This window comes from Pongo abelii, chromosome 19 (genome assembly GCF_028885655.2).
Source record: "Pongo abelii isolate AG06213 chromosome 19, NHGRI_mPonAbe1-v2.0_pri, whole genome shotgun sequence".
Taxonomy (NCBI): Eukaryota; Metazoa; Chordata; class Mammalia; order Primates; family Hominidae; genus Pongo; species Pongo abelii.
The window spans coordinates 95088296-95110381 of NC_072004.2; the positions used below are offsets into that span (position 1 = coordinate 95088296).

General features: G+C 47.8%; 1 long non-coding RNA gene across 3 annotated transcripts in view; it reads right to left on the reverse strand.

The window, feature by feature from the left end:
• Positions 1-913: 913 nt before the first annotated feature.
• Positions 914-22086, reverse strand: part of LOC129051134 (uncharacterized) — a 128264-nt gene continuing 107091 nt past the window's right edge. For all 3 annotated transcript variants that reach the window (XR_010138023.1, XR_010138025.1, XR_010138024.1), the window contains 2 exons: positions 2974-3111; positions 914-1013 (listed from right to left, as the gene is read on the reverse strand). This is a non-coding gene — a long non-coding RNA (uncharacterized LOC129051134). The remainder of the gene's footprint in view (positions 1014-2973; positions 3112-22086) is intronic.

Genomic DNA, 22086 nt, shown 5'->3' on the forward strand with positions numbered 1-22086 from the left:
TAAAAGACTTAATTTTTAGGAAAATATAAAATTCACAAGCAAAAAGGGCCTAAGAGAAGAACTTCGCAATACATAAGGAAAAAGCCGAAAGAATTAAAGGGAGAAATCTATAATTATAGTTGAAAATTCTAACACCCCTCCCTTGACAACTGATAGAACAAGTCAAGAGAAAATCTGAATAACATCATTAACTACTTTGTCCTAATAGCCATTTATAGAACACTAAATTCAACAACTGCCAAACACTCATTCTTTTCAAGTTTACATGATATATTCACCAAGATAGATCATGTGCTGGGCCATTTTTTGAAAAGTCTTCATACATTTCAAAAGATTGAAACTTGCTGAATATGTTTTCTGACCACATGGAACTAAATTAAAAATTAATGACAATAAGATATGTGGGAAAATCCCCCAAATATTTGGAAATTAAACAATACATTTCTAAATATTCTATAGGTCAAAGTAGAAATCACAAAGCACATTTTAAAATATTTCAAACGGAACAGTAATGAAGAAACAAATATCAAAATTTGTGAACTATAGCTAAAATAAAGCTTAGAGAAAATTTGTAGCTTTAATATGCTTATATTAAAAAAGATGTTCTCAAATTAATGAACTAAGCTTCTACCTTACAAAACTTTTTCTTAAAAAGTAATTAAAAGGAAATAATACAAATAATAGCAGAAATTAAGTAAATGGAAAACAGACAAACAAAAAGAAAATTAACAAAGCTAAAAGATGGTTCTTTGAAAAGATCAATAAAAAAAGAGAAAACACAAAAAAGGGATATCTCTAGAAATCCTACATATATTAAAAGGTTAATAATGGAATATTAAGAACAACTTTATGCCAATACATTCAACAATTTAGATGAGAGGGACATGTTTCTGAAAACACAACTTACCAAAATTGACACAAGATGAAATAGAAAATTTGAGTAGAGATTGAATACATCATCAAAAACTTTCCCATGAAAAAATTTCAGGTCCAGGTGGTTTTACTGGTGAATTCTATCAAAACATTCAAAGAAGAAATAATTCTACTGAAACTTTTGCAGAAAATAAAGAAAGTAAAATCTTCCCAGTATGCTTTATGAGGCCAACACAACTATGATATCAAAAACTGATAAAGACATTACAAAGAAAAGCACAGACTGACATACCTCACGAATATAGAAACAAAAATTCTCTACAAAATACTAGCAAAATAAAATTAGCAGTAACATTGTTGAATTTTATCTCAGCAATGCAAGGTCATTTATATTAAAAAATCCTAAAGAATCTATAACATAACTAGAACTAAGCAGTGTATTTATCAAGATCACAATATACATAATCAATACTTAAAAATCAATTGTATTTTTATGTTTAGAGATAAAAATAATAAATAACATTTTTAAAATCCACTTGCAATGATGCCACAAATAATAAATTTTAAAATAGGTTTAATAACATGTGAACGAAGTGTACATTGGAAATTAAATATCTCAGGAAGAAATTAAAAGCATCTCTGGGCGAAAGTAAAGAAGACCTAAACAAATGAAGACATATATCATGATTATGTAAGCAGAGAATTCCATATTGCTATGACGTCATTTTCTTCCACTCAATATAAAAATTCAATGCAACTGCAATCGGAATCCCAACAGGCTTCTTTGTAGAAATTGACAAGCTGGTTCTAAAATGTTTATGGAAAGGTGGAAGCCTCAGAAAATGGCAACTTTATTCTTCCAATTGTTCAGAAAAACAAAACACCTGTAGTTATCCTCACCTCCTCTCTTCCTTTCAGGCTTCGTATGTAATCTTGCAGTAAACTTGTGCTGACTCCACCTTCACAATATACTCAGAGTCTAATCACTTCTCACCAATTCTGCCGCCACTGCTCAGACTCAAGCTGCCCTTACCACTCACCTGGGCCATCGTGAAGCCCCCGAACGGTCTCCCGACATCCACACCCCGCCTTTCGCTTATTCTTCTTTCACTCATTCTTAGGTCAGTTCATGTCCCTCCTCTGCTCAGAACCCCAAAGCCTTGCGTGCAATGTCCAGCAAGTGCACCTGTGTGGTATGCCTACCCCTCAGTCCCACCCTCCTCCTCCTGACTCTCCCCACGCCAGAAACACTGCCTCTTTATGCGCCACCAAACGCCAAGCACACTTTGGCCATGGAGACCTTGCACTTCTGGTGGCCCTTACCTGGAATAATCCTCCTCAGATATCCTCGTGCCTCTTCCCCACCCTTCCAGATGATGCTGAATGTCACCTTCTCAGCGAGGCTTGCCTGAGGACCCTCTTAAGACCTCATACTTTCCAGCTGCCCCTTCTCTCCATCCCCTGCTTCCAGCCCTACACTTGCCACTGGGTCTGCCAACTTCCCAGCCCAGCCCAGCCCAGGGAGCCCAGGCCTGGCATCACCCAACTGCCCAGCCCAGCCCTGGCATCATCTAGTTCACCGTCTTTCCCTTAAACACTCACTGCCTGGACCGCAGCGGCCTCCTTCATTTAAGGCACAGGGGTGCCTGGCCAGGGCAGAAGGAGTGAAGCGGAGGTAGCCTGCAATGAGCCCTCCCCTGACAGAAGAGGAGTCTTCACCTGGCAGGCAGTTGGGGTAAAGTAGAGGGAACCTTGAGACACCCCCATGGAGGGGCCCAGAACCAACCTGTGAAGTTTGTCAGGACTCAAAAGGAATCTGCAATAATTCGACATCCTTGATTTAGATGGATGCTCCTGCACCTTCTGCAAAAACTATTTCCTCTCTTTACATCCACCTCTCTCCCCACTCTCTCCCTTGCACTAAGATCCACGTCTTCTCTTGGTCTCCTGGCCTCTCCCCTCCACCCTTTCACAGCTAGTGGGCTTCAGGATCTTGTATCTCACCCCCAACCCCCAGCCACTCCCTTTCCCAGAAAGACACCGTGATCTGTCATGCATGTGCCCAAAATGCACAATTGATTTTTTTCTTAGGAAACTCACCTTCCGTCCCTTGTCACACACACTGAGACCAGGGTATTCTTGGAGAACAAGTTTGCAGTGTCCCAGCTATTGTTCAGAAACAGACGGTACAATGGGAGGTGTTGTCAGAAAACGTGACATGAGAAGTTTAACCAAAAACTGAAAAAGAAAAATGAGTCCCATTGTATTAGTCTGTTCTCACACTGCTAATAAAGACTGGGTAATTGATAAAGAAAAGAGGTTTAATGAACTTACAGTTCCACATAACTGGGGAGGTCTCACAATCATGGCAGAAGGCAAAGGAGAAGCAAACACATGTCTTATGTGGCAGCAGGCCACAGAGTGTGTGCAGGGGAACTCCCACTTATAAAACCATCGGATCTTGTGAGGCTTATTCACTACCACAAGAACAGGAGCAGCATGGGGGAAACTGCCCCCATGATTCAATTATCTCCACCTGGCCCTGCCCTTGACATGTGGGGATTATTACAATTCAAGGTGAGATTTGGGTGGGGGCACAGCCAAACCATGTCACCCATATCACAAAGACCAAACCTGACCTGCCCATTTGCTACCCCCAACCCCGACATCTCTCCTGTCTGGCTCTGCTCTGCCACCAGCACCCTGGCTGTCCCTCTGTCCTGCCAGCCACCCTCTGCCCCATGACCTTTGCAAGTGCTGATCCATCTGCCTGGCCTGCTCTTCCCCAGATACCCACATGGCTCACTTGCTGGCCTCACTCAGGCCTTTGCACTGCATGGCCTTAGCAGAGAGGATGGCCCAGTGTACAACTACAGCATCCCCAGCCCAGCAGTGGAGCCAGGGGACAGGGGACAGGGCAACCCCACCTCTCCTTCTTGATTTTATTTCCTCTGTGACATTTTCACTGCCCTGTGTGTGTGTGTGTGTGTGTGTGTGTGAGATCTCCTTGCACTAGAATGAGTGAGAGGACTTCATCTGCTCATGGCTGAGCTGTAGCCCTGATGCCTAGAGCCATGCCCAGCCATGCCCAGCAACAGGGCACCTTCCATAAACAACCATGAACTAAGCAGCCGCTGTCAGCATCACTCCGCCGGTGTCGCCTGCAGAAAGCCTGACACATCCATGGGAATGGCTCCCAGGAACAACACATTCCCCTGAAAATGGGTGGGTTCCTCTCTCCCATAGCCTCCAGTTGCCCCTTTGACCCTCCTCTGCCTCAACACAGTGCAAGGTCTCTGCACAGGAAAGCAGCAATGAGCCCCGCAGCACAGCAGCAGCCACTCATGTCAGCGATGCCTCCAGCTAATTCGTGCAACTGCCAGGGAGGATGCCTTAATACCTCTGCACAAGACAGAGTAATTACATCTAAACATAGCTGCTTCCACACTGTCTCCATTTCCCGGCACCGGGAAATCTCTGGCCTGGAGTCAGCTCTCGGCCACCTCCCCCAGCCTCGGGAGCCTGGGGCCATCCCACATCTGTGGGAGCACCAAAGAAGCACATGCCGCACAGAGCACTCCAGCCCACAGGCCCTGCCGCCTCCAACTGCACAAGGTCATGGCACAGCGCATGACCAGGGCCTTGTGGCTCAGGGCTTCGATCCACCTGACCCCGCTTCCTCCCCAACCTTCCACCCCACTCTCCAATGGCCTGGGTCGCCCTGCCCCACCCCCAACTCACACCTGTCTTCCACCTCCAGGGCCAGTGCTGTGGTGGACACAGAGCCCACCTGGGGGTGGAGTGGTAGAGACAGAGCCCACCTGGGGGTGCACTGGTGGACACAGAGCCCACCTGGGGGTGCAGTGGTGGACACAGAACCCACCTGGGGGTGCAGTGGTGGACACAGAGCCCACCTGGGGGTGCAGTGGTAGACACAGAGCCCATCTGGGGGTGCAGTGGTGTAGACAGAGCCCATCTGGGGGTGCACTGGTGGACACAGAGCCCACCTGGGGGTGCCGTAGGAGACACAGAGCCTCCTGGGGGTCCAGCAGGGGACACAGAGCCCATCTCAGGGTGCAGTGGTGGATGCAGAGCTGGTCTGGGGGTACATTAGTGGGCACACTGCTAGTCCCTCAGAAGTAACAGGTCTCAGAGTTGACAGCATCAGGCATGGTCAGGCAGTGTGAGATGAACTGGATGGACCTGTGAATGTGGTCAGGGAGACTCAAGATGAGCTCTGCTCATGTCCAGCATGGGATTGGCAAGAGTACCTGCAGGACAGGGAGGGGTGCGGATGATGTGGGTAATGGAGACCTAGAGCTTAGCTTAGGCTGCACAGTCAGAACCTAACTCATGGGCACGTCCTCCCCAGAGGCAAGTCACCCAAGAACTGGGCTGCTGAGGTATGAAACAGCTGCCTGGGTTTGCATCCTGCTCTCCAGTTACCAAGCTCTCCAGAACCCTGCAATAGCATTGTGGGGACAGGCGTGGCCCCACTGCAGAGGCTGATAAGGAGGCTGTGCCTGGAGCATGTCCAGCAAGCCCTGCAAACAGCAGGCACTCCACAATGTTAGCTGTGGCTGTGACTCTATCATCCCTCCACAGGACCTGGCCACCTCTGCCTCGTTGGGGCAGATGGGGGCATGGCAGTACTTCCTGGTACTAGGGTCCAAGGACACCCCCCAGAGCCATGGCCAGGTATGGAAGCAGTTACATAACTCCGGCAGGGGGTGGGGGTGCTCTCCAAATGTCCCCACGCCATCAAGGTTTCCCAGCCTCCCTTGCAGGAGGCTGGATCCCTGTGGCCGATGGGTTGCGGGCAAAAATGATACAAGCCATTTCACACCTGGACCTTAAAACCCTCCTGCTCCAGCCTCTCCCACCCACACCTGTGTACCACCACAGCCACTTGTGGTGTTACATTCCAGATGCCATGGCCACAGGATAAGGAAGACAGCTCAACCAGCTTAGCATGAATGAGAAATAAGTCTTTTTTTTTTTTGGAACAGAGCCGCACTCTGTAACCCAGGCTGGAGTGCAGTGCTACAATTGCAGCTCACTGCAGCCTCCACTTTCTGGGTTCAAGTGATCCTCCTGCCTCAGCCACCCAAGTAGCTGGGACTACAGGCACACACCACCATGCCTGGCTAATTATTTTTAATTTTTGGTAGAGATGGCGTCTTGATAGTTACCCAGGCTGGTCTCAAACTCTTAGCCTCAAGTGATCCTCCCACCTTGGCCTCCCAAAGTGCTGGGATTACAGGTGTGAGTCACCATACCCAGCTGGGAAATAAATCTCTACTGGGACAAGCCAGTGAGATGCCTGGGCTTGTTAGTTAGCACAGAAGAACCTGGTTTATCCTGACTCACCCAACAGCTTTCAATGTGCCTACATTAGTCTGTTCTTGCACTGCTATAAAGAAATACTTGGCCACGTGCAGTGGTTCACGCCTATAATTCCAGAACTTTGGGAGGCCAAGGCAGGTGGATCGCCTGAGGTCAGGAGTTCAAGACCAGCCTGGCCAACATGGGGAAACCCCATCTGTACTAAAAACACAAAAACTAGCTGGGTGTGATGGTGGAGGCCTGTAATCCCAGCTACTGGGGAGGCTGAGGCAGGAGAATCACTTGAACCTGGGAGGCGGAGGTTGCAGTGAGCCGAGATCACGCCACTGCACTTCAGCTGACAGAGCAACACTCCACCTCAAAAAAGAAAAAAAGAAATACTTGAGACTGGGTAATTTTTTAAGAGGTTTAACCGGCTCAAGGTTCTGCAGGCTGTACAGGAAGCATGACGCTGGCATCTGCTTGGCTTCTGGAGAGGCCTCAGGAAACTTACAGTCATGAAGGCAGGCAAAGGGGAAGCAAAGTATCTTCCGTGGTGGAGCAGGAACAAGCAGGGAGGGAGGCGCTACCCACTTTAAACAACCAGATCTCACAGTAACTCACTCACTATCAGGAAGACAGTACCAAAGGGTGGGTGCTAACCCATTCATGAGAAACCGGCCCCCTGATCCAATCACGTCCCACCAGGCCCCACCTCCAACATTGGGGATTATATTTCAACATGAGATTTGAGCAGAGACACAGATCCAAACCATATCAGTGCCTGTGCAAGGACCTCTCATCACAAAAACAATGTTTCTAGGGAAAGCTTTGCTGAAAGTTCCCAACAACTGATGATGAATTGTCCCCATCTAAATTGGGGGCATTCCATTTTTCCACTCCTTTCTCTTTCTAATCACCCAAAACAGATAAGAAGCAGAAACAGAATGAATTAGAGAGTAATGCTGGATGCCCGGGCCGAGGGAGAAGGGCAGAGCTAGGGACCTGTGGGGTGGGCCAGGGACGGGGCTGCTGATGGCAAGCAAGTTGATTTGCCCTAAGGAACCTCCAAAACTCAGGGAAAGCAGAGGCCCTGGGTACTTTAAAGGCCCAGGGGAGGCCAAGGCACTGGGGGTTCTCATAAGGATTCTGCACCCTGCCAGCCTCATTGCAGCCATGCCGCTCTCCCACCCCCTGAGGCGCATTTCCACTAGGACGTGAACCACAGAGACCTGGGGCTCAGGGATACCAGCCTCACAGAGCGGGGGACAAGCACAGTACTGAAGGAGTATTAAACGGAAGTCTCCGGCCCCTCCACTGCCCACTCCAGAACCCAGGACCCACCCCAGGCAGATCAGAGGATGCATTTCTGGAGAGACTAAAGCTCCCCAGAGAACAGACCTATAAATACACTGACACTTGGGAGTCACAGTAGAAAGGCAGCTGTCCACCCATGGCCCCCGAGGGAAGACTGCCATCGACGTCAGTGCCCACCAGTCCCCGGCAGCTCCAAGCGCCCTGCAGGCTCCAGGGTGGAACCAGCATCTCCATGCCTGAAGCTTCTCCTAAAACCTCAGAAGATGGCTCTGCCTCTGTTGGGGGTGACAGGATCCTGGCCTTTACCCTCGGCCTCTCCAAGAGCCCTGCACCCGGGACTCGACTGAGGTGGGGCATAAACACCCCAGCTCCACCAGCACCATCCAGGCAGGGGATTCTAGGTGTGTGTTCTACACTGTTCCTCAGAGGTCCCTGCAGGGTCGAGTTCCAAACACATGCACTGCAGGATTGAGTCACCAAGTCGCCAGTTTGGTGATGCACCCCTTCTTGGCGGCCTTCCCTTCCAGGGCCCACATGCTCACTTCCCATACCAGGGCTTCCTCCACCTCCCCAATAAACTGCTTTCCCCCAAGCCTTGGCTCAGGGTCGGCTTCTGGAGGAACCTAGATAGAGAGGGTCTGTGAGCTCCTGGCCATCAGCTCGATGCTGCAGGTCTTAAACATAAGGGGAAAGACAGACAGCGCCAGAGAGTTGAGAAAAGTCTCCAGTGGACAACAGCAACCAAAACAACAGACAGGGGAAGATGCGGATCACGTTCTGTGGTGCCAGACTCCAAAATGGCTGCCTTCTGGTGGCAACACCCCCGGGCCGTCCCCTCCCACTGTTCCAGGTTGGTTTCTATGACTGATGGAGTGTGGCATGCAATGTGACTGGTGAAATGGCACTTCCGAGATTAAGCTACAGAGGATGCTGCAGCTTCCATCTTGGTTTGTCCTCTCCCTTTCTCCCTTTCTCTCTTGCCCTCTTCCCTCTCTCTCTCTCTCTCTCCCTCCCCGCCTCTCTCCCTCCCTCCTTCCCTCCCCCTCCCCCCTCCCTCCCTGTCTCTCTTTCCCTCCCTCTCTCCTTCTCTCTCTGCCTTTCTCTCTGTCTCCCCCTCCCTCTCCCTGTCCATCCTTCTCCCTCTCCTTCTCTGTCTTTCTTTCTCTCTGTCTTCTTCCTCTCTCTCTCTCTCTCTCTTTCTCTCTCTCTCCCCCCCTCCACCACCCCCCATCACTGGCTTTGAGGGAAGCCACCTGCCATGTCAAGCAGCCATATGGAGAGGCTCACGTGCCGAAGAACTGCAGCTCCTGCCAGCAACCAAGTGGCTGAGCTTGGGAGCAGATCCTTCATCCCCAGTCACGCCTTAGATGACCCCAGCCCTGGCCAACATATTGACTGCAAATTCATGACACACCGCAAGCCAGAACCACCCAGCTAAGCCCAACCAGATCCCCCACCCATGGAAACTGTGAGATAAAAGCCATTTGCTGTTTTAAACCATTGTGTCTGGGGGTAATTTGTGACATAGTAATAGATAACTAGTACAAGTGTATACTTTACAAAGAGAAGAAAACTTCAAAGAATCCATTAATATTGTCACAGAGATGAGAAAAAATACTACATCCATGAAACAAGAAGAAATAGAGAACAAGAATGTTTGGAAGTTAAATATAATAACATAAGCTGGGGTCAATAGAAGTGCTAGAAAATAAAAATTGATGCTTGAGCCCAGGAGGTCAAGGCTGCAGTGAGTTATGATTGTACCAGCGCACTCCAGCCAGGGTGACAGAGCAAGATCCTGTCTGGAAAGAAAGAGAGAGAGAGAGAGAACGAGAGAAAGAGAGAGGGGGATAGGTGCAGAAGAAAGGAAAGGAAAGGAGAGGAGAGGGGAGGGGAGAGGAGGGGAGGGGAGGGAGAAAAGAAAGAAAGAGAGGAAGGAAAGAAAAAGGAAAGGAAAGGAAAGGAAAAAGGAAAGGGAAAAAGAAAGGTTGAGAACATTTCCCAGGAAGCAGGACAAAAAGGCAAAGAAATGTACAGTCGTTTTTTGTTTGTTTTAACTGAAGAGTTAGGTAATGAAGCCAGGAGGTCCAGCATTTGACAAACAGAAGTTCCAGGGAGAACAGAGAAAATTAAGGGAATAAAATTATCAAAGAAATAATACCATAAATGTCCCCAGAACTGAAAGGCATTAAGTCTCCAGATTTAAGACCATTCCAAGTGTCCAAACAATGAAAACTATAGGCACACCTTTATGACATTTCAGAACACCAAGGATAAAAGCTTCCAGAGAGAAGAAAATGGGGTCATATAATAGGATCAAAATCTGAATGTCATCACAATTTTCTACAGCAGCATGGAAATCAGAATTTAGTGGGAAAAAAATGCCTTCGAAATTCTAGGTAAAAATAATTTCAAACCCAGGATTCTGTACTCAAGCAGACTGTTAACTGAACATGAGAACAGAATAAAGAGGCTTAGGATGTTATGAGAGAATGTGCTCCACTAAGGCCAAGCAGTAAACAAAAAGATAAAGCTGCTAGATCCAGGAACATGCACTTCAGCACAGGAGTGAGCAAAGAAAAGTCCTGGACAAGAGCCCTGCAGCTGCCTGAACAGCAACCTGTGAGTGCCAGGGCACAGGTCTGAGGGCCCCAGGACAACTTCCCCAGGCAGAAAAGAGGGCTAAGATTTGTTGACTACATGGAAGGTTGTATGAAAAGGCATGTTGGAAGGTGTACAAAACCCTAAGCCATTATTAACTCCAGGATAAACAGAAAGTTGTACAACAAAAAAGAAAAATGTTACGGTTATGAATGTTATAGTAGAAAAAACCTTAATGTAGACTTAACGAAGATTGAGATCTCATTGTTTAGGTGTAAGTGAGATAAAAACCCGATCTACCATAAAAGAAAGCTTAAAGATGAGATGTAAAAATAATGAATCGATAGATTCGAGCGTATAAGCAATGTTCAGAAATGCAGAGGTTAATTCTGGAAGAAAGAGCTAGCAATAGAAGAATAGGCAGAAGTAGGAAGGGGGAAAGAGAATGCTAGTGTTTATTATAAATTTGGAGCCCAATTTCAATTTTAAAACTATTTGCATATCGTGTTTTTTTTTTTTTTAAGTAAGCTGGATTCCCAGCACTTTGGGAGGCTCAGGTGGGGGTCTTGCTTGAGACCAGGAGTTTGAGGCCAGCCTAGGCAACATAGTAGGACCCTGTCTCTACCACGAAAAAAAAAAAAAAAGTTAATTCAGCTTTTTAAAAAATCATAAAAATAAAATGTTAGGGCACCTGTACTGGAAAGTCTCACCAACTCATACAAGTTGTGTGGTTTGTATAAATGAAGAAAACCACCTGAACAGTATGATTTTGAAAGAAATACTGCTCTTTTATTTCATCTCCACAAAGTAGGTTATCTAAAGCAAGCAGTTTTGCTAAAAGGATAAAAAAGGGCATAAAAGAAAGAGAGAATTGTGGATGTATACAGCTTGCAAAGGCCTTGCAGTTTTGTGGTCCAAGCCACTCATTCATTGCACAGACTGGTAAATCGAGCACCAGAGAGGCTGTGCTTACCTCAAAACAGGCAGGTAACAACCAACACAGTCAGTCTCTGACCAGCTTTCTGACCTCCAGCCCCTGAGCCCCTCTAGACCACCCTCCAAAGAATTTTTTCACAGTGGAAAGACTCTTCTAGGGCAGGTGGTCTGGCACTGGGGGCAGGGAGCAGGGAAAGGGAAGACACTGGAAAATGAGTTCCAGACACACCTAAGCAAATGAAAGAAGCATTAGAAAAGGTTACCTTCGCTGGAGCATGTCTAAAAGACTCAGCCCATATTCCTGATCCTTTTCTGAAGACATTGAAAACTACAGATCAAAAAGTCTATGGCCCAGCTGGAGAATTCAAATAGACACGGGCACCAACTGCCCCCAGGTACAAGCCCCTCGGTGTAAGGGAAGGAGTCCCTATTAAGGAGCTCTAACTTTAACAAAATGACCTGATTTCCAAGCAAAAAGAACTGGACTTACCCAGGTAGCAGAATTTTGTCCTTCAGAATCGTTCTAGCACCTTGCAGGGGAGGGCCCCTTTTTTTAAATGCTATCTCATTTGGAACATCTGGGAATTCCACTTTGAGAGGTGGCCTTCAGAGCCAATGTAAAAGCCACAAGGAGAAAACAGGTCTCATCGCTTTATGGGCCTCTCCCTGTCTCTGAAGCAACATTATGCAAATGCCTCCTGGCTGCTTCCACAAAGCAAGCCTACCCTCTAAGGACTAAGATCTGACTCCGTGGAAGGACAGGAAAAACAGAATAAACTGTACAGTCTGAATGGGATTCCAGAGCAGAGTTCCAAAGCGATTGGACCATGCCATTAGCATGAGTCTGAGGCTTAGCTTCCCGACGAGGCTGTTGGAAGGGAAAGCACCCACATGGATGAACACACCGGGCCGTGAGTTAAACATCGGGTGGAAGCTCAGGTCAGTCCACTCTGCTGAAGGCTATTCCGTGTCCTGCACTGGTCCCTGGGGCCACAGGACAAGCCCTGCACCCGGACCAGCATGAAGAGGGCACAGGTCTGACCTAAGTCCGCGGGGGAAAAAGCGGGAGACAGGGAAGTCACTGACGGTGGCCAGGCCCTAGGTTCATGTCTCAGTTCCTGGACTCCCCGACCAGGTGACCTTGGGGCTGTGTGCCCAGGGGAATAACCACGTTCCCACCCCCCAGAGCCACCTATAGGACTCAATGAAGTAATGCATAAAAATTGCAGTGACTGCCACATAGAAAGTCCTCAACCAATGTAAGCTGTGACTATGTGTCCAAACCCCTTATCCTAAATTCAAAAATTCCAAAAGCTCTGAAAGCCTAAAGTTTTACCTTCTAATTTTGGCAGTAAAACTCATTTGGCAGCAAAACTTGACCTGAGCCGACAGGAGGCCATTGGTGGCCTTTACTGACCCTGACAGGGACTGGCTGTGCCTTTTGCTTCCAAAACACCCATGTGTGAGGACGAAGTACGGCCCCAGACTCACTGAGACTCTTATGAGGTAGAAAGCAGGTGTGGCCCATGATCTCTCTATAAGGGAGGTTCTGGAACAGTCAGTGTGGTCAAGGGATGTCCAAATCTGACCTTAAAGTCATCCCTCAGTATGGGGTGTCCACCAATACTCCTGACTTAGCCAATGCCTCCTCACCCCAGCCCCACACCAGTCACTCATGGGAGATATTCTCCACCTTCCCACTGCCCGACCTGCCTGACCCATCCAGCCCCTAGTCCTGCTTACCTCAGCCCCTAAACCTCTGGATGCCATTTTCTACCTTCTTGCAGGCCTCCCAGAATGGCCCCAGAGCCTTCTGCAGGGACACCGAGGGAAGCTTTAGGCTGGGCTCCCCCTCCCTGCCTCACTGCCTCCCCCGCACTCTTGCTTCTGGGATCACTCTCAAGCAAACCACCTGAACCCACGTCCTTGTCACAGCTCTGCTCTTTGAACAGCCCAAAGCAAGGCAGCTTTTCAACCCAGGGGCCGGCAAACTTGCTGTCAAAGGTCAGGAGGTGAATCTGTTCTGCATTTCTGGTCACATCGTCTCTCCTGCAACTCCTCCACTCTACCCTTGTCTCCAAAGCAGCCATTGACAATGCACACATTAATGGGTGAGGCTGTGTGCCAATGAAACTTTATGGACAAGGCCGGGCACGGCGGCTCACACCTGTAATCCCAGCACTTTGGGAGGCAGAGGTGGGCGCATAACTTGAGGTCAGGCATTCAAGACTAGCCTGGCCAACATGGTGAAACCCCATCTCTACTAAAAATACAAAAATTAGCCGGACATGGTGGCGTGTGCCTGTAATCGCAGCTATTCGGGAGGCTGAGACAGGAGAATCGGTTGAACCTGGGAGGCGGAGGTTGCAGTGAGCCAAGATCACACCACTGCACTTCAGCCTGGGTGACAGAGTTAGCCAAGAAAGGAAAGAAAGGAAGAGAAGAAAGAAAGAAAGAGAGAGAGAGAGAAAGAAAGAAAGAGAGAGAGAGGAAGGAAGGAAGGAAGGAATAAAGGAAGGAAGGAAGGAGAGAGAAAGAAAGAAAAAACAAAAGAAAGGAAGGAAGGAGGGAGGGAGGGAAGCAAAGGAAGGAAAGGAAGGAAAGGAAGGAAGGAAGGAAAAGAAAAGAAATTTATAGACAAAAATAGGCAGTAGGCCGGATTTGGCTGTGGGTGGTAGTTTGCTGACCCCTATTCCTGTTGCATCCACTCCCTCTGCCCTGTTCCAACAGGGTCTCCACACAGCAGGTAGGAGGGTCTTTTCAGAAGACAGATCTGACCATGTCACCTTCCGCCCTAAGCCCTTCAATGGCTCCCCCACTGCACCCTGGAAGAGGAGAAGAATGAGGAGGAAGGGGAGGAAGGTGAGAAGGGAGAGGATGGGGAGGAAGCAGCCACAAGGCAAATGGAAGCCTTCTCCAAGCTGATCCTCAGTGGCCTGTCCTACCAGCTAAGGGGGAGATTGCAGCAGGTCTTTAAGCATCCAAGTCCACCACCCCACCCCCACACACTCCTAGCATGTTATCAACATCCCATCCACACACATCAACTCTGAGGCTGGATTCTAGAAGTGAGCATAAAGAACGGAGCTGGGGCTGGGCACAGTGGCTCACGCCTGTAATCCCAGCACTTTGGGAGGCCAAGGCAGGAGGATCACCTGAGGTCAGGAGTTCAAGACCAGCCTGGCCAACATGGCGAAACCCTGTCTCTACTAAAAATACAACAATTAGCCAAGCATGGTGGCAGGCAACTGTAGTCCCAGCTACTCAGGAGGCTGAGGCAGGAGAATCGCTTAAACCTGGGAGGCAGAGGTTGCAGTGAGCCAAGATCGTGCCGTTGCACTCCAGCCTGGGTAACAGAGCAAGACTCTGTCTCAAAAAAGAAGAACAGAGCTGGACACCTGGAGCACCCAACAGGCTTCTGCTGTGAAATGCAGTGGGTCACCACAAAAATCAGCCTTAAACTACAGGAAAGAATGCAGAGGTTACAATGCAGGTCCCAGGCATCTGCCAAGCAATGAACACGGATGCTTCCCTCCATTTTTAAAGAAGGCTTAAGCTCTCTCAGGCAAACGCATCAGAATAACACCAAGGAGAAGGCCCACTATGGCCCTGGGCCCTCCTGGAGACACAGAAGGCATCTTCAGGACAGAGTCCCTTAAGACGACACGACCCTAGGCTCGCTTTAGTGGAGAGAGAGACACAGTCTGAGAACAGTCTGTTCTTCTGTAAGAATGACAAATGAGGCCCTTGAGTTTCAGTGGCCCCAACACAGGCAGCACAGGACTTACTTTACTCGTGGTTTAAGTCCAGGAGAATTTGCTACTATAAAAGGGAAGGACTTGCAGTGCCCATAAAAGAAAGAAAACAGAGGATGACTTAGAAGGAAGCATGGAGTCACTCTGTTCCCCATTTCCTAATTTAACCAAGTGAAATGGTCCCCTCCTCCATTTATCTCTCCCTCCCTGTCTCCTCCTCCTCCACCCTTCCCTCTCTCCCTCCCTGTCTCCTCCCCCTCCACCCCTCCCTCTCTCCCTCCCTGTCTCTTCCTCCTCCACCCCTCCCTCTCTCCCTCTCTCCCCCCCGTCTCCTCCTCCTCCACCCCTCCCTCTCTCCCTCTCTCCCCCATCTCTGTCCCTCTCTCCCTCCCTGTCTCCTCCTCCTCCACCCCTCCCTCTCTCCCTCTCTCTTTCTCTCTCTCTCTGCATGTGCACTCCATCACACCTGCACCCATGGATAATTCTACCCGTCACCGTGGCCAGTATCCTGCCTGCCTGGAATAGGCACTGATTACTAATGGAGAAACTGCAGCTCAGAACAGTGAAGCTGTCGCTTGTGCAGAGCTAAGATGCAAATGGTCCCTCTCCATCCCACTGCCTCCTCCCCTGAGGCCAGTATCTCTGCCTCCATCATCCCCTTGGCACAGCACCGAGTGCTGCACCGTCATCACCTCAGGAGAATTTTGCTGAGCCCCTACTGTGTGCCAGGCATGTGCTCATTCATCGACCCTGAAAACACAGAAACAAGAGCTTATATTCTAGACAAAGACACAGACAGGAAGCCTACAGGCAAGTCACTTGCTCAACAAGATAACCTCCATTTGCAATGAGCGCTTCCTGCACTGGGATAGTGTAGGTTCTGCTGCAGTAGAAAACACACTCACATCTCATGGGTTTGCAGAAAGGTTTGTTTCTTGTTTATGTCACGGTCGAGTGTGGTCCAGGCAGCTCTTCTTGGCAATGCTCCTCCTAGTGGTCACACCAAGACCCAGGCTCCTCACGTCCCTGAGCCCTTCCTACTGACGTGAGTGGCTGCCGTAGTCATCGCACAGGAACAGGGAGCGTGGACCACGCGGGGGCTCATGACAACATCTGGAAGTGGAAGGCATTGCTTCCGTCTACAACCCCCTAACCCTGACCTCACTGCAAGGGAGACTGGAAAATAGAGTCCTCCTTTAAATCTTCCTGGAAAAAGAAATAGAATTTGATGAACACAGGCATTGTCTCTAGAATAATAAATGAAATAAACAGGATGATGTACCAGAGGGTATCTGGGTCAAGGGGCCTGTTTTGGATAGATAGGGAAGGGAAGGTTGCTTTAAGGGGGTGACTTGGATCCAGCTAGGAAAGAGCACTCAGAGCCCGAAGAACAGCAGGTGCAAAAGACTGGGGCGGGAAAGCACCTGGCAAGTTCAAGGAACAGAAAGGTCAAGGAGATAGGCAGGCGGGGAGTGAGAGTGGGAAGAAGGGAGGGCTGTGCATAGGCCAGGGCAGGTGGTGACCCCGACATACATCAGAGCCACACCCCAGACACCACGAAACCTCCCATGCTGGACCCTCTCAACTCCCCAGAGACTGATCCAGTGATTCTGGCCTGGGATCAAACTTTATATTTGTTACTGCTTTCTTTCAGAAAATAATACATATGCTCAAAAGTACACAAATCATTAGTATAGGCTCAATGAATAGTCAGAGTGGACAATCCAGGCAACCACCACTGAGATGGAGAAATAGAATACACAGATCCCCGGAGGGCCCCTCTTCCCTCCTCTTCCCCCCAGCCTCCCACCTTTCTCCTCCCTAAAGGGAACCACTATCAAGATTTCCATCAAAATCTACGCTGAGTACAGTGGCTCAAGCCTGTAATCCCAGCACTTGGGAGGCTGAGGCGGGTGGATCATGTGAGGTCAGGAGTTCAAGACCAGCCTGGCCAACATGGTGAAACCCCATCTCTACTAAAAATATAAAAATGAACAGGGCATGGTGGCAGGTGCCTGTAATCCCAGCTACTCAGGAGGCTGAGGCAGGAGAATCACTTGACCCTGGAAGGTGGAGGTTGCAGTAAGCCAAGATAACACCACTGCATTCCAGCCTGGGTGACAGAATGAGATTTCATCTAAAAAAAAAAAAATCAAAAATCAAATATCTAGGCAATACCATTCAGGATATAGGCAGGGGCAAAGATTTCATGACAAAAACGCCAAAAGCAATCGCAACACAAGCAAAAATTGACAAATGGGATCTAATTAAAGAGCTCTGCACAGCAAAAGAAACTATCATCAGAGTGAACACACAACCTACAGAATGGGAGAAAAATTTGCTATCTGTCCATCTGACAAAGGTCTGATAGCCAGATTCTATAAGGAACTTAAACACATTTACAAGAAAAAATCAACCCCATTAAAAAGTAGGCAAAGGATATGAATAGACACATCTCAAAAGAAGACATACATGTGGCCAAGAAGCATATGAAGAAAAGCTCAACATCACTGAACATTAGAGAAATGCAAATCAAAACCACAACAAGACATCTTCTCACACCAGTCAGAATGGCGATTATTAAAGTCAAGAAACAACAGATGCTGGCGAGGTTGTGGAGGAAAAGGAATGTTTTTAGCCTGTTGGTGAGAGTGTAAATAAGTTCAACCATTGTGGAAGACAATGTGGTGATTCCTCAAAGATCTAGAGGCAGAAATACCAGTTGACGCAGCAATCCAATTACTGAGTATATACCCAAAGGAATATAAATCATTCTATTATAAAGATACATGCACATGTATGCCCACTGCAGTACTATTCACAATTGCAAAGACATGGCATCAACCCAAATGCCCAACAATCATAGATTGGATAAAGAAAACATGATACATATATACCATGGAATATTATGCAGCCATAAAAAGGAATGAGAACATGTCCTTTGCTGGGATGTGGATGGAGCTGGAAGCCGTTATCCTTAGGAAACTAACACAGGAACAGAAAACCAAACACAGCATGTTCTTATAAGTAGGAGCTGAATGATGAGAACACATGGACACATGGTTGGGGGAATAACACACACTGAGGCCTGTTGGGCAGGGGGAGGGAGAGCATCAGGAAAAATAGCTAATGGATTCTGGGCTTAATACTTAGGTGATGGGACGAGCCGTGCAGCAAACTACCACAGCACACATCTACCTGTGTAACAAACCTACACATCCTGCACATGTACCCATGAACTTAAAATAAAAGTTGAAGATTTTTTTTAAAAAAAGGTTAAAAAAAAGATTTCCATCTTGCCCATTTCTGAACTTCACATGAGTGGAATGCCTGGATTCTTTGATTCTACATTATTTGGTGAGGTTCATAGAGTATAGATGTGCTGTTTAGTGTTTAGTGTTCATAGAGTATAGTTCTGTTTAGAATCATAATTGTATGATTTCACAATTTATTTGGCCACACTACTGTGTTGCTTGGCCTGGGTTACTTCAAGCTTGAAGTTGTGAAAAACAGTGCTGCTGTGGTCACACTCATGCACACATTTCAGTGCATCTGGGCATGCATTTCCGGCAGGCGATATCTACGGATAGAGTAGCTGGGTTCTGGGGCAGGTGTATGTTCACCTTTAGTAGATTCTGCTAAATAGTTTTCCAAAGTGATTGTTCCCATTTACATTTCTACCAGCGATATAGGGATGCCCCAATCATTCTATATTTCTAGCAACCCTTAGGACTGGCAACCTATTCACTGTAGCCATTCCAGTGCCTAGATGGCAGTATCTGGTTCGACCTGATGACTAGTAAAGCACTTGGTGAAGTGCTTGTTCAAGCCTTTTTCCCATTTTTCTGTGAGCGCTTTTTTGGTGACATATGTTGCCAATATCTTCTTCCACTTGGTCCTTGCCTTTTCGCTCTTTTAATTGTACCCTTTGATTGTGCCCATTGCTCTTATTCTTAGTATAATCTGATTTGTTAATATTTCCCCTTGTGGTTAATATTCTTTGAATTATGAAGAGATTCTACATCTTCTGTGTTATCTTCTAGAAGACAGATTTCTTTTTGGTACAGTGTGAGGCAGGGATCAAGCTTCCTGTTTATTCTTTTTTTTTTTTTTTTTTTGAGACGGAGTCTCACTCTGTTGCCCAGGCTGGAGAGCAGTGGTGCGATCTCTGCTCACTGCAAGCTCTGCCTCCTGGGTTCACACCATGCTCCTGCCTCAGCCTCCCGAGTAGCTGGGACTACAGGCGCCCGCCACCACGCCCGGCTAATTTTTTATATTCCTAGTAGAGACAGGGTTTCACCATGTTAGCCAGGATAGTCTCGATCTCCTGACCTCGTGATCCGCCCGCCTCAGCCTCCCAAAGTGCTGGGATTACAGGCGTGAGCCACCGTGCCCGGCCGCTTCCTGTTTATTCTAAGGTGGCTATTTGATGGATCCAGCACCATAGGTTGCTGGACCCATAGGTTGCAAAGATCTGCCATGCCCTCCTTAACGGGACCACCTTTGTCATGTGCCAGTCATATACACCCTCATGTGCTGGTTCCGTGCCTGGGCTCTCTGCTGTCTTCATTAGTCTATTTGTCTGTCCTTGTATTAGAATCTTTTTACTGTCTGTTGGTGATACTAACACGCGGTCGGGGTTAAGAACCATCAATCCAGAACCTTGAAGTTCATGGTAACAAGTCTGGGTGTTAGTCTAAATGCAATTATGTAGAAACCCAATAAAGAATTTGTAGAGGAAAAACAGATTAAATTTGTGGCATGGGAAGAGAAACGGCAGAACCGTGGGGAAGGCGTCTGTGAAGTGGCTGAGGAAACCAGGTAACAGGCCTGAAGCTGAAATCTGAGAGCAATCCAGCCGGCTGTTCACTGTCTCACTTCTCCCCTCTCCAGACCTCCAGACCCTCCCACACCAAAGTACAAACAAGGAATGACAAACACAGGAAGGAAACGTCGCTGTTTAAGTCATCAGCCAAATTTAAGGAAATCTGATCCCTCCTGCAACCACGTTTTATTCCCTAGTTACCCTGGCATTTCCTATAATTAATGGCTAGGTTTTAATTAAACATTGATTAGCCACTAATTAGTCTAATGATTAGTCTTGGGGAGGAGACATGGCTGTCAACACCGCAAAGGAAGAAGGGGAGATGGTGAAAGATTATGGCTTAGGTAAAAATGCTATTTCTACCTTCCTCCAAGCCAAATGTTTCCTATGATTTGGGTCCATTATAAATGATGCTTTCAATGTGAATTTTCCTAATCGGTTTGAGTCTGATGAAGTCCCAGGTGACTGATGCCAGGAAGAATGAATCTATTCGCCTTTTCATCAGATTTCAGACTCTTAATGCAGCTAAAGAGCTTCTTCCCACTTATAGAAGAATTCGTTTCTGTTTCCACAATGAAGTCATCCTGGAATCAGGCTGTTCTCCTCCCAAGTCCTTTGTAGGGGAGTCTGACCTTGCCAAGGACTTCTGAGATGCAAACATCACGGGGTGTTTCCCCCAGAGAAGATTCTGCAAACACCCTGTGCCCCCATATACCTGTTCTTCATTCTTTGCCACTTTGCCCAGACCTCCCAAAATATTGACACAGCTCTAGTTTTATCTGCAGACAGAATACTACTTGTGTGTAACTTGCTGTCAATCAAGGATGTATTTGGCCCCCCTGACCCTCAGCCAACAAGGAAAGTTGAGTTGCTGTGCATGGACACAGTTCATATTAAATTGCATTGGAAGTTATCCCACTAGAAGTTAATAATGCAGTAAATCTTGGGGCAGGGGTGAGGTGATGTGATAATATTGGCCAATCAATCCCCCAAGGATCTTTTGTAAGTTTGAATTTACGTAGAACAATACAAAATTCCCTTGAAGCCCAATCTTCATGTTGAGTGTAAAGCTTGGGAGAGAACCGAGGCGTGAAACTTGAAATCCAGAAAGGACCGGGGTGGACGGAAAGACGCTGACTACCAAGGAAGGCAGGTCCGGACGAGCAGGCCTCACCAGCCCCAAGAAGCCTCCGTGTTTGTCGTTGGGGTTCCTGCACTACTGGAAACACCTCTGCTCGGGTGGGAGAAGGGATGGGAAAGACACAGAATGGTTGGGAATACTCTGCTTTTTTTAAGCGTGGTAAAACACACACAACGTTAAATTCACATTTTTTTTTTTTGAGATGGAGCCTCACTCTGTTGCCCAGGCTAGAGTGCAGTGGTGCAATCTCAGCTCACTGCAACCTCCGCCTTCCAGATTCAAGCAATTCTCCTGCCTCAACCTCCCGAGTAGCTGGGATTACAGGCATGTGCCACCATGCCTGGCTAATGTTTGCTTTTGTTTTTGTTTTTTTTTTTTGAGACGGAGTCTCGCTCTGTCGCCCAGGCTGGAGTGCAGTGGCGCTATCTCGGCTCACTGCAGGCTCCGCCCCCCGGGGTTCACGCCATTCTCCGCCTCAGGCTCCAGAGTATCTGGGACTACAGGTGCCCGCCACCACGCCCAGCTAATTTTTTGTATTTTTAGTAGAGACGGGGTTTCACCTTGTTGGCCAGGCTGGTCTCGAACTCCTGACCTCAGGTGATCCGCCCGCCTCGGCCTCCCAAAGTGCTGGGATTATAGGCGTGAGCCACCGCGCCCGGCCTATTCTCACCATTTGTAAGTGCACGGTTCAGTGGCATTACCTGGCCATTGTTGTGTAGCCACCACCTGTCCGTAGAACTCTTCCATCTTCCCAAACTAAAACTCTGTCCCCATTAGATGACACCTCTCACTCCCTCCTTCCCCCAGTCCCTGGAGACCACTGTTCTCCTCTGTCCACAAGGAGGGACCTTCTATAAGAGGAATCACACAGGATTTGTCCTTTTGTGACTGGCTTATTTCACTTAGCATAATGTCCTCAGGGTTCATCCACGTTAGAGCATGTGTCAGAATTTCCTTCCATTTTTAAGGCTGAATTCTATTGTTTTCTTGAAAGATCATAGTTTGTTTAATCATTCATCTGTCTGTGGACACTGGGGCTGCTTCCATCTTTTGGCTGGGAAATCCTGGCACTCCTTGATCCGGCATTCAGATTCGGATATTTGAGTCTTCAGGTGAACAAACATCAGGTTAAACAGGGCCTTGTGCAAGCCCCCCACCCGCCCACCAAATCTCTGCTTCACTCTCTTTAAACCGACAAGGAGAAGCAAGATTTCTCCTGAGCTCTAAAGACTCTATCAGAATTTTTATGTCCCTTTTATATCCCCTTTTTATCTCTCTTATTTGTCATTTTCCAATAGCTTTTGCCAGAAGAG